Source organism: Eurosta solidaginis, chromosome 5 (genome assembly GCF_040869045.1).
Source record: "Eurosta solidaginis isolate ZX-2024a chromosome 5, ASM4086904v1, whole genome shotgun sequence".
In the NCBI taxonomy this organism is placed as follows: domain Eukaryota; kingdom Metazoa; phylum Arthropoda; class Insecta; order Diptera; family Tephritidae; genus Eurosta; species Eurosta solidaginis.
The window spans coordinates 87,559,306-87,572,657 of NC_090323.1; the positions used below are offsets into that span (position 1 = coordinate 87,559,306).

Consider the following 13,352-nt stretch of genomic DNA (forward strand, 5'->3'; position numbering starts at 1 on the left):
CCCTGACCTGTACGATTTCTGCCGGAAAAGAGGGGGGAGAAGACGGGGGCAGGGCTGATGCTCAGCATTGCTACCAACTCTACTACGAAGATAGTAGTTATGAGTGGTATCAGCTGTTTGAGTTGTTGGCGCCGTGGGGCGCCAGCAGCAGCGGTTACTTGTTGTGGCTTGCTGAGCAGCGGGGCTGCTGGCAATCAATCACGAAAGCCGTTGTAGCCAGATTAAAACTAATTCTATTTTGGGGAAGCGACAGTGAGTTGCGTCCTTTTTATTTTGTCAATAAAAACTAAAATAGAAGTAAATAACAGATAATAAAAACTAAAATCAATCTTTTGGACATTTTTTAAACATAATTAATATTTTTTTCTAAATTTTTCGCAACTGTTTGCTGTAATTTATATTGGTGGCTGCCGCTTTCAAAGTAATCAAGAAGACAATGTTTGGATACGGTTGTCGTCAAGCTTTGATTTATTGTGCTTGTGGTCTGTAGACGCGTGTTGAATGTGATCAGCCCTATTACCTTCACAAACATAGCGAGTATTAATAGCAAAAGGTCCATCCTACCAATAAAAATCACAAACAGGAATCATTTACTGATCTTAATCGAGCTACATTAAACAGAACTGCAAAATACTTACTCAAGAAAAGTCTTAAATTCTAGGGTACTACCAGACGTTTCCAATTGCCTCATTGGAAATACCACACAGGACATAACAACACATTCAAGGACATAATAAACAAATATACTATTAAAATACCGGAAAAAACAAATATGTACCAAAAAAACTGATGGAACAAAGAATTAGACCGTCTTTACAAATTAAGAGACAGTGCACGAAAAAGATACAAAACATACAGAATTATGAATAAATTAGCAGATGCACAAAAAGTATTGCAAGCAGAAATAACAAAACAGAAAATAATAATTTCAATGAGTTACTAGAAGAAGTTTCGTAATCAAACGATTACAAACAAGTATGGAAGAAAATTGATAATATAAAAAATATGGATGTCAGAAGCGAACCAACAACAACTGGAATTAATTACAAACGGGAAGCTTTTTGAAACACAAATCCAAGATTACCAGCGCTCGACCAAATAATATACCACTCCTTGAAATAATCATACCAAATTAAGTACCGGAAATATCCTTGCAACACTTTAAAGAATTTTAACCACTCCAAGGGAAATGGTCAATGATGTATAATGTATGAAATTAAAATTCTTAAGGACTTATGGGACAAGGGAGATATCCCCGTGGAATGGAGAAAGATCAAAATTGACACTTAATTCTAACACCTAACCAGACGAAATTATCAACTAAATACCAATTTCCCAACTGTGCACGTTTAACAAAATGGTAGAAAGGTTACTAAAGTTAGATAACCTTATAGAGAATTTAGGATTACTACTACCACGATCTAGGAAAAAAAGATAAACAACAATGAGTATGAACGGTGTCCTGAATACGGTACTATTTTGTAAAAGCAAAGGTTGGCAGCTAACTGGTACCTGTATTGATATTGAAGAAGCATATGACGACATAAAAATCCATAAATTCATAACCATCTTACAGGACAAATACATTCCTTCAAAAATAACTAGCTGGCTAAGTAACTTCCTATAAAATCGAATACTAAATTAGGGAAACCAAACAACCACAGCAAACAAAGGACTCGTTCTAGGAAGTGGACTAAGGTCACTACTCTTTAGCATCTACAAGGCCAGCCTGCACGAAATCAATGATCCGAATTCAAAACTCTTTCAATTTGCAGATGGTTTTTTATAGTAACTTTTCACAAACATTTTAACAATGTTAAACAAAAGATTCAATCAAAACGATTCGAATTTACCAAGAGGCACACGTGATTTTGAAATAAATTTTTAATTTAATCGATCGAAATATCTAACCACCAAAACATGACCTCTCGTTCTGACAAGTCCGTTGTTTCATCAACTATCTACAAAATTTGTTTTTGTAAAATCCGACATTACTCTTTTATGTGCCGGAATAGCCTTTGCTCTGCTACAATTAAATGATTGAACGATTTTTGAATCTGTGCAGTAGTGAAAAAGACAAAAATATCAAAATCGTGGCTACTAAATCGTGGCACCAAAATTGACAAAAATGTAACAGCGCACCAAACAGAGGCCGAAGTGGCAACCGTGGTTTTCGCCGTGTTTTTGCGGACAGCCTTAAAAAGAAATGTCAGTAACCACAATCTAAATCAACGAGTAGTTTGGGTTCGAAGCACACATGTTAAGTGATGTCTCTTGTTAATTTATGCCCTTTGGTTTCAACTTAAAGTGTTACGAAAATTAAACTTGCCGAATTACATGTAAAGTTACTCCAGTGGTGAATTACCTTCTAGCGATTTGATTCTTTACTCTATAACTTACAAGTTCTCTATTTAAAATGCTATGTCAAACATTTATACAAGTTTTTTACGAAACAATCAAGTGTGGCAACTACATGCGAGAGGAGAAATTGAGAATGAGCTGAGCTGCAACCGAAAGAATTGAGAATCAAGAATTTGTGACTACTATTTTCATTTCTATTTGCAAAGCGAAGTTCAAAACTATAAATTAAATAAATTATAAAATATAAAATTTGGTGAAAGTACGTTTAATAAAACAAAATAATAAAGTGTATAATGTTTAATGTATGCCAGCATATTTGATGTAAGCCCAATTGACGTTCGGTTAGTAAGTGCCACCGTGGTGTGATTGTGGCGTGCTCCGTCTGCCACACCGTATGCCCTGGGTTCGCACCCACGGCAAAATAACATCAAAATTTTAGAAATAAGGTTTTTCAATTAGAAGAAAATTTTTCTAAGCGGGGTCGCCCCTCGGCAGTGTTTGGCAAGCGCTCCGAGTGTATTTCTGCCATGAAAAGCTCTCAGTGAAAACTCATCTGCCTCGCAGATGCCGTTCGGAGTCGGCATAAAACATGTAGGTCCCGTCCGCCCAATTTGTAGGAAAACCAAAAGGAGCACGACGCAAATTGGAAGAGAAGCTCGGCCTTAGATCTCTTCGGAGGTTATCGCGCCTTACATTTATTTATTTATATGGCAACATAAGTACTTTCGTACAAAGCTGTCGCAACAACTTTTTTTTGTTCATTTGACTACTAAAACGGTCAATTACGAATCAACGATTTGTGCGCAGTTGATTCAACATCTTGTTGCGATGGATAATAATTAACAGAAATTTTGGTTGAATTGACCCGTATTTCGATTGATTTGACCAGTCTTTTTCTTTCAATGTAGGCATTCGCTTTTTTAAAGAAATCGCAAGGTCCAAAAAAGTAGCCAATGACGTACGAGGCTGTAGACCACGCACTGATGCATGATTTTCCTAAAATTGCAATTCTTACAGATAGCAAATCAGGCGTTCTTGCGTTATATAATAAAAAATACCAACAACTTCATAGCTATCGGCATTAGACAGAAAATAGATTATAGCCTCATTATAAAAATATAACTCCATTTCACACCAGGACATAGAGGCATTCAACAAAACAATACAGTATAAGTGAATTTAGAATGAGCTACATTATTAAAAAAAATAATTTTTCTTACGTCTGATGGCCGTGTTCTTTATTTCACTAATAAATGAGGACTGAGTTACAATTTGAAAAAGTACTTAATTATATTTCCTGATCTTCGCTCTCGCGTCACTGCTTGGTGAATATTTTGTTGTTGCGCCGCAGCTCAGAAATATAGCCTTGATTTGAGATATCTGGTGTCCAGATATTTGATATTGTCAGCAATTTTGGCGAATGCGCGTTAAGATATCTGTGTCTAGACATGCAGTCAGCAGTTTTGACGAATGCGCTTGTAAGAATTGCATTATTTGTATTTGGATACTTGGAACCAGCGTGATAGAATGAATTTCTGGGTTTTAGAATGTTTATTGTGTTAACTTATATTGGGCGGCAAAAAGAGCAAAATGGAATGGTCAAAAAATAGACGTGAAGAGGACAATAAATAATGCATGCCAAGAAATTGAAAGAAAAGCAAACCAACTATTCGACGACTTCAACGATAAAGGAAAATCATACGACAGATTATTCTCCAAGATTCTAAAGAAATCATGGTTTGGTAAAATACCCTATGAATTGAAAGCAAACAAAATCAAGCAAGTCAACAGAATACTCACAGGACACGGATTTCTGTAACAACGCAATGGCTAAACTTCAAGTAATTGTGGGTGGGAAATGCGATACCTGCTCAGTCGAAGCAGGAAGCAGAACACATCATCTTTAGCTGCAGTAAATACGAGTCAAATAGAGTCAATTTTCCAAATGTGAATTCGAGTAGTAACCTAGAAGAACTATTTAGGATTGACCAAAAACTATTCTTCATCAGCATAGACAATTTTTTAAAAGAAGTAAATTCATTTGTTTAATAGAGATCACAAAAAAATTATTTACACATTTACACAAACAGAAAGCACTTACACGATAATATTTTACAATGTGTAAAAAGCCATATGAGTCAAGCAGTCTTTCACTAATTAGACAAAAAGGAAAAAACATCGACCAAGAAAGCAGAAGAGTGAACAACGAAAAGACATCCATATTTTCTTCATTAAAAATAAATACATACTTAAATAATATTTATAAAAAATAAATTTTTTAAAGCCACCTGAATTTAGTTCCTCGAATGGGCCAAATAATTCTCATCAGTGAACAAATACATGGCGCGGGAGTAACTTAAACCTATAAAAAAAAAAGTAGAAAAAAGGCATATGGTAGGCTTATTAATATGGATGTATCTAGCTCAAATTCAGCCTAAAACTCAAGCGGGTCCCTTTATTTGTAAATAGTTTTCTTAAATTTTTGGAAATCCATTTTTTACATATTTTTTAGCGTCAGTTGTGTGTTCGGGACAGACCACGAAAGTAGACGTTAAGATTTTCAAAGGTTTCTCCCAGCCTAGAAAACGTAGTAAACGTAGAAAATATTCAAAACCAAATATAGAGCACTTAGAGAACGCACCACTCATGATGAAATGAATTTTCAGATGTTCTCATCCTTTTGAGGTTTTCCCTTATTCTGACAAGTTCGGCATGCATATTTTAGAGGGTTGTCTATCATACATATCTGCTACTGAGCTCTACTACGATCGGAGTAGATTTTACTATGCGTTTAGAAATATTAAAACTTTATAAGCCGTACCAGAAATTGAGGTTATGTTGTTGTCATCACCGGTATTATTGCATTATGGTACCGCTTACACTAGTAATGTTCTTTCGATATAATAATGCATTGAGCGCCAAAAGTTTAATCTAAAATGGTGATTTTATGAATCGAAAAAGTTTACAAAACTTCCGCGTAAAATACTTTTTTTTAATTAAAACTTGAGTTTCAGCATTCTTGTCATTATTATAAATTTTTTATTCAAATATACATGGGTTTGAATAAAAAAGGTCTAGACACAGTAGAAAATTTTTCACTGATGTATTTTGTTGTTACATGTGTAAAACTTTTGACAGTGAAATGAAAAACTTTCTTTGTTTCCTATGGATTCTATACAGAGAATACTACTATTATTTTTTGTCTCTATTCTTTAAAATTTTCTACTTTGATCTGATCGTTGTTCAAAATTTGTACAGTTGAGCTCACTAAATTTCGCATAACATGGTGTCGGATGTTGCCACGAGTTTTCTTGGGTATTGTAATAATTTCTTCAACTGTATATATCGTGGAGGGTTTTTGCAAAACCGCATATATTTCAAATTGCAAAACTACCCAAATACAACCATTTTACAAACTTGAGATTTCTAGCCCTGACCTTAGTACATCTAGCTCCGTCCAAAAAAAAAAAAAAAATAATATTTGAATATTAGTTTTGTAAAATAAAGATTAAATTAAATTTGTACTCTAAAATTATATGTACATATTTAGTAACACGTTAAGACGGGACTGTGCCGAAGATCTCATACCTGGAGCTGAGTAATAATCTTATATCATTCGTAATATCCGATTAATTGGCTGTTTAATATAAATATCAAATAAATAATTGATTGGTGATCCTCATTAGGTTATATGAGATATATACTAAATATACGAGCGATCTGTACGATTTTTCAGACAAGAAAACATATATGCCATAAACGTAATCGTTTCGTGAGATTTGAAGCTTATAGTTGTTAAAATGAGGCAGGAACTACGAAAAGCTTCTTATCTGAACAATCCGTTGTATGGGATATATTTTTCTTTAGACAACAATATATGCCATATTCATAAGCGGCCGCCGTGGTGTAATGGTAGCGTGCTCCGCCTACCACACCGAAAATCCTGGGTTCACGCCCCGTGCAAAGGAACATCAAAATTTGAGAAACTAGTTTTTTCAAAAAAAAAAAAAAAAAAAAAATTTCTAAGCGTGGTCGCCCCTCTGCAATCTTTGGTAAGCACTCCGAGTGTATTTCTGCCATGAAAACTCATCTGCCGTACAGATGCCGTTTGGAGTCGGCATAAAACAAGTAGGCCCCCATCAATTTGTATGAAAAAGTAAAAGGAGCCCGACTCAAATTGGAAGAAAAATTGGGCCTAAAATCTTTTCGGAGGTCATAGCATATTTATTTCATAAGCATTTAAGCATTTTGTGAAACTTGAAGCTGCTTCTAAATATGGAATAGATCGTATGAGATATTTACTATTTATACCACCGATCTCTCAGACTTTTTCAGAAGACAAATGTGCAATATAAGAAAGCGAGGGAAATTTGAAGCTTCTGTCTGATAAATTAAAAAGATACAGTGGCGTATCTAGGTTTTTGCCAAGGGGGGATGAATAATAATTTATTTTAAGTTAAATAGAAATTAAGACACACAGTAACTAGGTTTACCATCTGTGTGTATTTCTTTATAAATAAGCAATATTTACCATCATATACATATATACATGCATATACTTATGCAAAATCGTTTACTTCAAGGGAAATACTTGTATTATATCAATTAAATTGTGTTATTATTCATTTATTTCAATTAAATTGAAAAGCTTTATTTAAAACTTTAATTCTGTTTCTTATAAAACGAAATTTAGTCTTCGCTCCAACACTCAATCTCTCAATAATTTCTTCCGGTGTTATTGGTCCATCGCGATGAATAGTCAATATTGTGAAACCATTCAGCCGCTCCTTACATTAAAATGAAAAAAAGCTAATACTATGTTCAAACAGAAAAATAAATTGAGGAAATTTCGATTTGAATTGGGTGCTGTTCATACAACTCGATTAAGCTTACACAATAGTAATTTGATAGCTGCTTGGCTCATCTCTACAGCAAGAACATACCTTTGTTCATACTGTCAAAATGTGCGTGTTGGTATTAGGCGAATGAAATGGAATGAAAACATAAAACTTTGAAATTTTTGTGTGTTGTAAGAAAATGTGTTCAACGTTTTGGTTTAATTTTGAGTTTGCCATCTTCTTTTGACAATCCCTACTCCAGTGAAATGAAAGACATAAAATCAGCTGATGAGATGAGCCAACCATATAGTTCAGCCATGCGCAACTGACGTTGAAATCTACTCAATAAACACACTTTACAAGGTTGTATTTGCAGTTTGAAACAATTTATTACGCAATTTTTTTTAAATTGGCAATTTATTATTACAATTTATTATATGATAAATTGCGTAATAAATTTCCCAAATAGTATAAAAGTGTGTTTGAACCTAGTATAAGATAGATATTAATCTATATAAAGCAATGTAGTGATATTTCAAATACCTGTCCCGTAGAATTGCGAAGATAATGCCCCTATTACCGTTTACAACTCAACTCTGGTTGGGTTGAAATTTTGCAATTTGGTATTACCGATTACAACTCAACCTGTCGAAAAAAATGTTGGTTGAGTTGTCTAGTCTAACAATTTTTGTGGCATTACCATTTACAACCTTGTGTTGGTGTAGTTGTCAAAGACGTCAAAATCTTACAACTGATTACTAGCAGTTGTCTCATACAATTTTGCAGTTGTTTTAAAAAAAGGTAACATTTTACAAGACGGTTCACCGCCTAATTTTTAACAAAAATTTTCAAGGTTGGTATCAAAAGACACGCTTCGACCTCCTGATTGAACTTATGGAGCGACATCCCAAAATTGGACGAGGCAAGCCGCAGTTCGGATGCAGCCAAAATAGAGTGAAGGAATTATGGGAGGAATTCGCCTTAGAGCTAAATAGTTTGGGACCACCGACAAGAACTGCACCGGAGTGGACACGTGTATGTAGAGTTGTGAAAATAGATGAACACATTAAAAGCGCATTGACATTTTACATGTGTATACATATATTTCTCTTTTAGGTTTGGGTACATTATAAAGCGAATTTAAAAAGAAAGCTTTCCAGCAACCGCAACAATCTTGTTGCAACCGGCGGAGGTCCGTCTCAAGAAAAATCCCTAAGCCCGCTAGAGGAAAGTGTTGCGCAACTGATCCAAATAAGAAGAAAAGTTGCACCTAGTGGTCGAGCTTTCGGGACGGAGAATATGCCACCGGCTAGCGATGACGAAGAGCATGTTAACACCATGTCTGCAGCCGCGTCCACGACTAGGGAGCCCACTGGTTCAAACGCAGGCGAGCTTCCCACTCCGTCAAGATCACGAAATCGCCGGCGTGGCAATGTTGACACTGAGCGTCTGGAGCTTCTAACCAATCAGACAGAAACGCAAAAAACTTTTAAAAAAATTGATCGGCTGGAGAGGTGCTGTCCATAAAGTCAACGAAAAATTGCTGGAGTTTAAGCAAAAAAAATATTTGCTTTACAAGAAGCAAGCACAGGAAGCACGCGAGATATGTGCGTTGAAGGCAGAAATTGTAAAGCTAAAAATTAAAAAATTGAGCCGCTCAACAAATATGTAAATATTTTAGTTATTTTTTTCACGATGAAAACCTGTTTTTTTTATAGCAGAAATATTTTTAGTTTAAAGTTCTTAATGAAAAGATATTTTAGTTTCTAGTTCTAGTTTACCTGACATGAAGTGATATTTTACTTTACATTTATGATAAGTTTTAGGAACATTTAAATAACGCAAACCTGAATGAAAAAAGGTCAAATTTAGTTTTAAGAGCCATTAAGTGATATTTTTGTTATGAGTATTTATTTTAGCCAAAACTTTTGAAATAAAAGACTGAATGAATTACAAATTGATTAAATGGATAACATAATATCATTTGGAATCATTCTGGCGGTGATATATCTTCACGAGGATCCACTCGAAAGTGTTGGCAAATATTATGCAAAGCGCAACAACAATTCACAATTTGTTTGGCCTTTTCAGGTGAATAATGTAAGCCACGCGCTGATAAAAGACAACGAAGTCTGCTCTTTACTACTCCAATTGTTCTCTCTATAATATTTCGGGCCTTTGAGTGTACGGTATTGTAGCGAGATTGCGGAGAACCAGATTCTGCCATGCGAAAAGGAGTCATTAAATAAGTTTTCAGAGGGTAACCAGCATCGCCTTAAAGAATGGATTTTAAAATATTTATTTTTATATTTAATAACAACCAGTCTTACCCAAGATCTAAGAGTTACTCTGTACGTTTCTCTCCAAATGAACCTTTAAGTCACTCACATTAAAAACAAATGAGTCGTGATTAGCGCCTGAATGCCTGGCATCCACATACCGGATGAACATTTTTTAATCGCAAAGCTGAAAATAAGTTTGCCAATAATTTGGTTCAAAATTATTATTTGCGTGTTCACTTTTACTTACAATCATGACGTTTAATCTGTAGTAGCCTTTCCTATTTAGATATAAATGTTGCATTTCTTTTATGGGTGAAATTATGCGAACGTGAGTCCCATCGATACAACCCGCTACTCCGGGGAAACCTTTTTTTTTGGAATAAAACGCGATATTTGAAGTGCTTTGACCCTCTACAGTCATTTGAGTTTTAATCCACTTCGCATAAATATGCTCCTCAATAATATCTAAAACCTCTTTGACAACTATAGATGTTGTAGGTTGTGCCAGTCCAACACTAAAATCATTTCCACAGATTTTTTTATAACTTGCGTCAGCAAGGAATCGGAGTGTAGCGCATAATTTTAAAATAGGAGGTACAGCCGTCCCTCGAACGCGTTTGCGGAAATGGCCCTTCATTTCGTATACTAAGGAGCAAAATTCTTCCTTACTTAACCGAAAATAGCTTACAAATCTGCAAAATAACTACATTAGAATCTTATCAATTGTCACTTGAACGTTTTCTTATTGGTGCTTGGTAATTCCAAGGGATTAGAGTGATCGCGTAAATGTTTTCTTATTCGCTGCATATAAATTTTTTCACCATTATTTTCATCATCATAAAATAATTCTGTGCTAATATCCATTTTGCTATTAATAAAAACATCATTTGCAAATGCTTAAATTTTAGCCACAAATTGATCAGCTGTTCATTTATCTGTCAAATCATCACTTTCTTAGCTTGGCAGCACCAATTCAACTTCAAATGAAATAAGTTGTAATTCGTCATACCAAACAGAAGTTGAGTTGTCTGAAAGTTGAGTTGTTTTAATTACAACCCAACTAAGTTGAGTTGTATACCGTAATAGGGGCATTAAGCAATTGAAATAGGTATTAAATGAAGTTTTGTCGTAGCTTTGAAGTGCGACCAGCGCATTTTGTGGTGAAAGATTTTGTCGCTTTAAAAGCGCCCTCCATACATTGGTTTCTGCTACAATATTTTTACTTTAAATGTACGGCTCATAATACTGACCTAGTTTCAATAATTTCGTGTCATTAACATCAGTGCGGTTAGCCGAAAAAAATTGAAGCAAATCCTTTGAAGATTGTTTTTGTTCATTGAATCGAGTATTAAATTTCATTATTATATGGTCAATAAATGGGTAAAAGACCGATACCTTTAAATAATCAGCTAGATCTTGCGGAACTTGGTTAGATTTCAATCGTTTTTTTTTTTTTTTGATTTCTATACCTATGTCATTTGCACACTTTTCACAATTTTTGAACAAGTTTTTATATAGTCTTCGATGCAAATAAGAGAACTGAGCTAGTCTTCGACGCAAATAACGAACTGAGATAGTCTTCGTTGGGACCGACCTTATGGAATTTCATGAGCACTGTATACTCCATTACAAAATTGAACATTAATATTACCTTCCCACGTACGTACTTATATAGAGATTTTGATTTTCCCTTGTATTTTTTTGATAATCCAGAAGGAAAATTGGTAATTTTAATATAAATTACGAAGTAAAATAAGAAGTTGAGCGACGAAGGAGGGCATCTATTCCCCCCTAATCCCCTCCCTCCCCACTTGGATACGCCACTGAAAAGATATGAAAAAAAATCTTTTTTCTTAAGCATCGGTTGTATGGAGAATATATGTATACTGCAAGTTCATCTGGTGGTTGGCAAGTGTCTAATCAGACACCAAAATATTCTTGCTCACCAAATTTCATTAAGATATCTAAAAATTAAGGGACTAGTTTGCGTTCAAACAGACAGACTGACTGACGGATATGGCTAAATCAACTCACAGATTGTCATGTTGTTGTGTTAACAGTGATTCACCCTATTCAATGGGTGCTTCACTCACAAATTGTCATCAAAGACCTATAGAGGTTCAAGGAAACTTGCAGTTTCAGTTGGGTTGGATGGTAGGGAGGTTGGTGTTAGACGGGTAGGTTCCCCATTACAATTTAAAAGATGGTTGGTGTCATGTGTGGACACGTCGCATACAGGACATTCATTACGTTTGTCAGGGTTAACAATGGACAAGTAGGAGTTTAGCCTGACAGGATCCAGAACAAAGTTGGGACAGGGTGACTCGTGTCTCTCTTGGTAGTGTGCTTTCTTCTTCTGCAAGAATATAATAGTGTATATTGGTAACGGGGTTCAACGGGCGCGTCCTGGCTTAGTTAGTTCAAGAAAATAAAAAGGCAAAAAGCTGAAAGAGCAAATATGACTGAAGTTGCAATCGAAAATTTCAACAATTTATTTTAAAGTCTCAATTTCAAAATAAGTGTATTAAGAGAATGCTGACCGTTTTCTAACTCACAAAAAACAAGAATATATTGTAAAAAAATTAAAAGCTACAGACGTACAGGCAGTTTCAAAAGAAAGTGTACACACGTGGAAATTAACAATATACCCTCTACTTAAAGCTTTTCTGGGTGACACAATGGATTGTTTTTTATTTTTTTTAATAATGTCTTATTTAATGAAAAAACCACAAAAAAGGATATAGACGAATTATTGTAAATACTTCATATTTTCGGTGTCAAAAGAAAGTGTACAAAACAAAAATTTCCAATACTTTGTATGCTTTTCACCCCCTTTTATTATAGATTGTTAACAACGTGCGTTACGATTTCCTTAGAAGGTGAAATGAGATCATAAAGTTTATTGTCATTTTATTCGTTTGACATTTTATCCTTCATACTAATCGAGCAGCTACTTATGTGTGAAAGCAAAAAATTTACGATTTCATTAGAAGGTGAAATGAGATCATTAAGTTTCTGTGTGAAAACAGTATAACCTTCAAAAAACGCGAGTACTCCATAAATAGCGTAAGGAATACTCCTTTAGGAGTATAGGAGTGTTCCAAAACTAATCTGTATTCCTACAAAAAATGTGCTCCAATTAACATTGCGATATCCTAGGAGTGGAGTAGGTGATCCCACTCTCGCTTTGTTTGTGAGTATTCCATAGAGTACATACGTGAGAGTACTATACAAAGTACTTTTACTATAGTACTCCATGGAGCACCCACAGAGGATCATATGTCAAAATACTAAAGAGGAATTGTGTCGGCAAGAATTATTGGAGTGAACTTAATTTAAAATGAAAGTAAATGAAGAGCGGCAACTAACTTTTATATTTTGTACTACGAATATACTTATGTTATTTAGCATTTGCGTTAATAAAGAAACTAATATTTCTCTATACTATAGTATGTATACATAAAACCACTGCACGGTTGCATTTTATCAGAGTTGCCATAGTAAAATTTTATTATCAGTTATTTGTATGCAATATTTTTTTTTTGGCAACTCTGTTCGATCGTCATAGTGTCGTGATCACGGTGGTTAAAAAACGAGCAATGATCGGCTGATGGTGGTCCGCAAACGCATTGCAAAGGAGTATTGTTAGAGTACTCCAACATGAAGAAAATGGAACACGTAATCCAACAATTTTTGCAGGATAAGGTTTAAAGCTCCATAATTTGCCGATCGTAAAAATGCAGTAGAGCAGAAATCACAAATCTGATACTGACCTATCCACAAAAAATGAAGGTAAGATGTCCAATCCTGATTCAAATGTAGCAATTACTTAATGTTTAAAATAAAGAACCGATTGAATTGACACCTATTG

At 34.7% G+C, this 13,352-nt stretch overlaps 1 protein-coding gene across 1 annotated transcript in view; it reads left to right on the forward strand.

Moving 5' to 3' along the window:
- Positions 1 to 13,352, forward strand: part of TfAP-2 (transcription factor AP-2) — an 859,649-nt gene that overhangs the window by 504,639 nt on the left and 341,658 nt on the right. The window lies entirely within an intron of this gene.